This window comes from Oryctolagus cuniculus, chromosome X (assembly GCF_964237555.1).
Source record: "Oryctolagus cuniculus chromosome X, mOryCun1.1, whole genome shotgun sequence".
Taxonomy (NCBI): domain Eukaryota; kingdom Metazoa; phylum Chordata; class Mammalia; order Lagomorpha; family Leporidae; genus Oryctolagus; species Oryctolagus cuniculus.
This window is the reverse complement of record NC_091453.1, coordinates 22174139-22181825: the sequence shown is the minus strand read 5'-3', so window position 1 is coordinate 22181825 and position 7687 is coordinate 22174139.

The following is a 7687-nucleotide window of genomic DNA, read 5'->3' as shown; positions in this document are numbered from 1 at the left end:
GAAATGATTTCTACTTCATAGTTTCTCTGTGATATAGTTTAATTTGTAAATGATTAAAATACCATTAGTTAAATAAAGGTCAAAATATTTCATGCTAATGTTGATAACATTTCAAAAATTTAAATTTCTAGTTAGAACCTGGGAATAAACAGTGGAGAAATCAGTAGCAAATTGGATATACACTACTAACTGGTCTCAAGGTCTCAAGTTATATTTTAGAGTTAGAGAGTATCAGAACCCTCAAGAAACTAAGAGCCCTCTGGTCCTATCTAATCTTTGTACAGAGTCCTTATTTGTGAATTCATCTACTAACTGAAGTTAATTTGTAATTCAAAATCAGTACTTGACATAATTTTGCAGTCACTTACGGACATTCAGGGAATAGCCCAGTATTTATTCCCTGGCACTCATGGACCTAGCTGAGATTGAACAAGACCTTCTTGTTTCAGATTTCACATTGTAAACAAAGATGCTTTTAATGTTAGTGTCACAATTTTTTCAAATTTTTGCGCTTTTTCGTGGTGATTTCACTGCTTAAAATGGCCCACAAGTATAGTCCTGAATTGTTTTGTTCCTATGTACAAAACGGCTGTGATAAGACTTTCGGAGAAACCGACACATGCCAGATAAGGTTCATTCAAGCATGAGCTGCAGCGCTGTGGTCCATGAGTTCCACGCTGATGAATCAACAATACCTATTAAATACGCACATTAAGCCAGGCTGTGTACTGAGGGGTAGATAAAATGTTAGATTTCCAGAAGTGTGCGGGAATCTAACTCTGAGTTTTCCCGGGGAACAATGATTCAGATTTAGCTACCTCAGGTTTGTGATGATACTATAGAATAATAATTGATATTAATTAGGGGCCAGTGCTGTGGCACAGCAGGTAAAGGCATTTAATTGGCATCAGGATAACTATTAGAACCAACCCAGGGAAACCTGTCTGATAATCAATGAAGTAGATCTAGTATCACCCCTAACCTCCCCCAATATCCTTTTCTTCTTTAAGAGTTCTGCTAACTTGCAAATTGAGAAAAGCACTTTTGAGACCAAAGATGTATGCTTTTCCCTCAAGACTGCTAGCCTTTTGAATAAACCTGTTTGTTTTCATCAACTTTCCTCTGGTGAATTGGCCATCCAGTGGCAAGCTCTCTGAGCCTAATTTCCTAGCATCAGCTGGCAAGCTGGACAGGAGGTTAAGCACACTCCAAACAGTCTAGCTGTTGCTCTACTGGAGAAAGACAGACTACTCTTGTAAATCAGCTGACTCCATGTTGGGACTTTCAAGCACATCTGAGCCACTAATGAGCGTCCTCTTTCCTGCTGTGGCATTCGTGGCCTATAAAGCCTATAAATATTTGTTGGTGCAAGGAAGTGATACTTCACAGTGTCAACATGCTCCAAGATTGGGTGAGTCAAACTAGGTGCACACTAGGAATTTTTTCTCCACAGTTTGGACTTTGTGCCATTTGGAAAGAGCTTGGGTTATTTGTTTCTGATATCAGTTGGTGGGAAATAAGAGTCTACATCTGTTTTTTTCCAGTCCCCAGCAATGAGGAGTTTTTGGAGTGTATTCTATTTCTGTAAGAATATCTTTCTGTTTGGTAAAATATGGGCTACATGATTTTAAATCCATCAAAAAGCCTCTAAGTCCTATCCTAACGAATTGTAACAACTTATAGATATGAGCCATTACTAAGAAAAATTATATTACTCTAATGCCTGTGTATATGTTAGATTCTAAATAATGAGGAGACACAGCAGCTCCCCTTGATCTTTTAAAGCCAGTCAATTTTCCACAGAAGGTGCTAGTACAGATGACAGTGGAAAACAAGACTCATAATAATTCAACAAAAAGCATTTCTCTAAATATTAGAGTGACAATTAAAGGATCTAAAATTAAGACATAATTTTCCCCACATGTGAAAACATTAAACTCCTTTACTGGGACTAGAGTGATTTTGAAACATAGAAAGCCAAGACACTGGCAAAAACAAACAAACAAACAAACAAACAATCTCTGCAAGTGAGATTCCAGTGGAAAGAACAGGTCATCAAAGAAGGAGGTACCTTTCTCTGAAGGGAGGAAAGAACTTCCACTTTGACTATGACCTTGTCTGAATAAGATCAGAGTTGGCGAACTCAAAAGGCCTCCATAGCCTTGGCAACTCATGACAAGAGCCTAGGGTGATTACTGAGGCCATAAACAAGAGTGTCAATTTGTTAAGTCAACAACAGGAGTCACTGTGCACTTACTCGCCATGTCGCCATGAAGGATCTCTGTCCTAAATGTGCTGTACATTGTGAATTAATGCTATAACTAGTACTCAAACAGTATTTTATGCTTTGTGTTTCTGTGTGGGTGCAAACTGTTGAAATCTTTACTTAATATATGCTAAATTGATCTTCTGCATATAAAGATAATTGAAAATGAATCTTCATGTGAATGGAAGGGGAATGGGAGCGGGAGAGGGGAGGGTTGCTGGTGGGAGGGAAGTTATGGGGGGGAAAAAGCCATTGTAATCCATAAGCTGTACTTTGGAAATTTATATTCATTAAATAAAAGTTAAAAAAAAAAACTAAATGTTGGGGCTGGCACCATGGTGCAGTAGGTTAATCCTCTGCCTGTGGTGTCAGCATTCCATATGGACACCAGTTCTAGTCCTGGCTGCTCCTCTTCCAATCCAGCTCTCTGCTGTGGCCTGGGATAGCAGTGGAGGATGGTCTGAGCCCTTGGGCCCCTACACCCGCGTGGAAGATTGGGATGAAGCTCCTGGCTCCTGGCTTTGGATAGGCGCAACTCCGGCTGTTGCGGCCATCTGGGGAGTGAACCAGCGGAAGGAAGAACTTCCTCTCTGTCTCTTCCTCTCACTGTCTGTAACTCTACCTCTCAAATAAATAAATAAAATCTTTAAAAAAAATAAAAAGAAAACTAAATGTTCAAGTATCAATTTTTTCTTGCAGGTTCCAGTTGAGATACTGCTATATAACAATTTAAAATGGCTTACTCAGTTCTCACTAAAAAGTACGGTTACTAAGAATAAGAAGCAATTCTAATCAATTAATGGTAATTGTAAAAACAGAATAAAAGATTAAAAAACAAGCTGCTTACCCAAAGGAAATAAAATCAGCATATGAAATAGTTATCTGTACCCCCATGTTTATTGTAGCTCAATTCATAATAGCTAAGATATGCAATTAAATGAGATGTCCATCAACTGATGACTGAATAAAGAAAACATGGTACATATACACTATGGAATACTACTCAGTTATAAAAAAAGAATGAAATCCTGTCTTTTGCAACAAAATGGATGCTTCTGGAAACCATTATACTTAGTGAAATAACCCATTCCCACACAGAAAATATCATGTTTTCCTTGATTTGTGGTAACTAATAGAGAACTATATAGAGTAATGTATATAAGCAAAATTGACATTTAGATATTTAATTATTGTTTACAGCCCCTGTCTCTACTGTTGTGGAACAGTGTTTTTTTTTTCTTATTGTTATTTGCTGAATTCCTTATTTAGTGGAGGGTTAAGCTTATGATTATAGAATAAATTGAAAGTATATCATTGTAAAAATTAAAAAAATAAGTAAGGAAGGAGGAAGAGTGAAAGGGTGGGAGGGAGAGTAAGGTGGGAAGTATCACTATGCTCCTAAATCTGTATGTATGAAACACATTAAATTTATTCACCTTATATAAATAAAAAAATGTATTACTGAAAAAGGAAGTGGAGCAGCTGGGACATAAATCAGTGCCCATATGGGATGCTGCCGTTGAAGGTGGATGCCCAAACTGCTATGCCACAACACTGGCCCCAGAATATCTGTTTCTTAAATGGGACTCATTCTACGTGGTTATGATGTGTCCTTTACCACAAATTTAGTCACGTGACATTAAAATCCTCCAATCTGAAAACAAATCTGCTATATGAACTGCTTTACTTTTTGTCTTGTGATATTGTTATACTTAATATATGTATACATGTTTATGCTGTATCAACATGGTAGAGAATTCTTTTAAGAGATTTTTAATTTAATTTAGTTAGAAATAAATGAGAACTCTCATAAACTTTTTTTTTTTTGACAGGCAGAATGGATAGTGAGAGAGAGAGAGACAGAGAGAAAGGTCTTCCTTTTTGCCGTTGGTTCACCCTCCAATGGCCGCTGCGGCTGGCGTGCTGCGGCCGGCGCACCGCGCTGATCCGATGGCAGGAGCCAGGTGCTTCTCCTGGTCTCCCATGCGGGTGCAGGGCCCAAGCACTTAGGCCATCCTCCACTGCCTTCCCGGGCCACAGCAGAGAGCTGGCCTGGAAGAGGGGCAACCGGGACAGAATCCGGCACCCTGACCGGGACTAGAACCCGGGGTGCCGGCACCGCTAGGTGGAGGATTATTGAACCGCGGCGCTGGCCAAGAACTCTCATAAACTATTAACCCAAATGTCTTTTGGTTCACCTGACTTATATAAATCTTTGATAAATAAGTGATTTTAAATTTGCTGGTAAAAATAAAATAAAGATGTTTTCAAATTTGTTAACATATATTTGTGCCTAGGTTTGCTGGCCAAGAAGGATTCTATATACCTGTTAGATGTCTAAGATCATAAAAATATAAATTTAGCCTAAGACTAGGTGAAAGTACAATACATATTTTGTGTATCAAGCATAACAATTTAACTTTTAAATGATGACTATAATTGTTTAATATCTCAGTTTTCATTAAGTAACCTAAGAATATTTGTTAAAAGTAAATTTCCAAAATGCAAATGAAATAAATATTTCTAAATACAAATTTAAAAACCCTTTGCTTCTTAAATTCTATGAAAAGATAATATTCTTGAATTTATTAATGACTGTTTTCATTGATTGTTGATATATGGCAAACAATTCAAGACTACTTTAAAGTAAGTTGAAATTCTATATGAATTTTCATTTAAAATTTTTCTCTTAATTTTGAGATTTGTAAAGGATTATTTCAAAATGTACATGAAAGGAACAAGTGGGTAGGAGAGAGAGAAATGAGAATGTGTTTTTGGTGAGACTATGAGGTATGACTCATATGTTTCAGTTAAGAGGGAAAAAAGAGAAAATGGCTTTTGTTCCACAGAGAAAAAGAGGAAAAGTATGACAAATAACTGAATTTGGAATACAAAGAATTTGTAGTTTTGTAGAAATAAGTTTTCTGTGAGATAAGGTTGGCTGAGATTAGAAAGGAATTGTTTACATGAATTTCAAAAAATTGAGCTTTGTCAGCGCTGCGGCTCACTTGGCTAATCCTTGGCCTGTGGTGCCAGCACCCCAGGTTCTAGTCCCGGTCAGGGTGCCAGATTCTGTCCTGGTTGCTCCTCTTCCAGGCCAGCTCTCTGCTGTGGCCCGGGAGTGCAGTGGAGGATGGCCCAAGTGCTTGGGCCCTGCACCCCATGGGAGACCAGGAGAAGCACCTGGTTCCTGGCTTCGGATCAGCGCGGTGCACTGGCCGCAGCGCACTGGCCACGGCGGCCATTGGAGGGTGAACCAACGGAAAAGGAAAAGGAAGACCTTTCTCTCTGTCTCTCTCTCACTGTCCACTCTGCCTGTCCAAAAAAAAAAATGAGCTTTAATGTAAAAGATGGTATGGGATAAGGCAGATAGGTAGCTAGGTTTGCTGAGCTGGAAGCCACCCCACCCTAACCCCATATACCCACCTGTCAGTGGATCTGTGCCTTCCTGGGTTGTATCTCCTTCACCTGGGACTTGGAGGGGAGTGGCTATTATTTGCATGTGTAAATATGTATTTACAGAGCCACTCCCCCTTCTGACTTTCTAAAGGAAGCTACAACTCTCTTCTCTGCTGACTACAACTGGAGAAGGTGCTGAGGTACTCTCTCTCCACTTCCCCTCCCCTCCCCATTTTTCCTTCTGGCCTACTCCCCACCTATGCTCGTGTGTGTCTTATATATGCCAGCATTAAGAATTCCTCTTGGCCGGCGCCGCAGCTCACTAGGCTAATCCTCCCCCTTGCGGCGCCGGCACCCCGGGTTCTAGTCCCGGTCAGGGTGCCGGATTCTGTCCTGGTTGCCCCTCTTCCAGGCCAGCTCTCTGCTGTGGCCAGGGAGTGCAGTGGAAGATGGCCCAAGTCCTTGGGCCCTGCACCCGCATGGGAGACCAGGAGAAGCACCTGGCTCCTGGCTTTGGATCAGCACAGTGTGCCGGCCGAAGGGGCCATTGGGGGGTGAACCAACGGCAAAGGAAGACCTTTCTCTCGGTCTCTCTCTCTCTCACTGTCCACTCTCCCTGTCAAAAAATAAAAAAATAAAAAAATAAAAAAAAGAATTCCTCTTGATATGCATGGCAAGAGCCTGGAATAAACATTAAACCCAATCTCTCTCACTCCAAAGGTACACTGACAAAAAACTAGAAATTGGTCCCTTGTGGTAAAGCAACAAGCTTTTCTTAAAATATTGATATGTTAATAAATATTTGCATGAGGTTTTGATTTTTAGTTTTTTTTTTTTTTTTTTTGACAGGCAGAGTTAGACAGTGAGAGTGAGACAGAGAGAAAGGTCTTCCTTTTTCCGTTGGTTCACCCCCCAAATGGCTGCCAAGGCCAGTGCGCTGCACTGATCCTAAGCCAGGAGCCAGGTGCTTCCTCCTGGTCTCCCATGCGGGTGCAGGGCCCAAGCACTTGCGCCATCCTCCACTGCCCTTCTGGGCCACAGCAGAGAGCTGGACTGGAAGGAGCAACTGGGACAGAATCTGGCTCCCCAACCTGGACTAGAACCCAGGGTGCCGGCGCCGCAGGGGTAGGATTAGCCAAGTGAACCATGGTGCCAGCCTTGATCTTTAGTTTTGAAATGTTTGTTAGTATTTTCAACCATCTTTTGAACTGCAGCTTATCTCTACAGTTTCCATTTAATTGATGACTCCCTCACCTTTCTCACCATGCCTTGTTGTTAGGACCTCGGTTCTTTGTCGCAGGCAAAAGAATTTCTATGAGGACAAGGCCGTGAGCAAAGCAAGATTTATTTAAGTCAGAAACCTCCTGCTGCAGCAGTCAGGAGGTGGGCTCCAAAAAAGAAAGACCTGAGAAACTGTGATGGGTTGACTCTTTTAAGCACAATTTTGAGTGAAAACAAAACAAAACAAACAAACAGAACAGAACAGCAGTTTACAATCAGTTAGAAGGCAGGAACAAAACCCATCAAAAGGCTGGATTTCTAATCCTGTCTGTCCTGTCTAGTTTGCTCCTGATAAAACAAAGAAGCTATCAAAAGGATAAACTGAAAACTCAGAAGGATAGAATCACTATTTCCTTGCTATTCTCATGGTAAAACTGGAAACTCAAAGGAGTGGGATAGGCACTTTCATCTTGCTAAAGGTAGCTTGTGAAGGGGAAGCCAGCATTTCCCACCATCTTAAACTGACTTCCCCTTTTCCTCATTCTGACTGGGACTGACCTAACTGCCAGTTGGCCCATCTGCCTCCTCATACTGCAAGCTCTTTTCTCCTCACTGGTTATGACCTGACACTAAAAACATTTATCACAGAAGCATAGGATAATGAGATAACTTGCTCTTTATTCTTTGACCACATGCTATACCAGTGTCTAAATATACTTTCCCATCAGATTTGACTTCCAAGTTATCTGAATGAGCTTCCTGTAAAGGGAAATACATTATAAGAGATTTTTCTCACCTTTT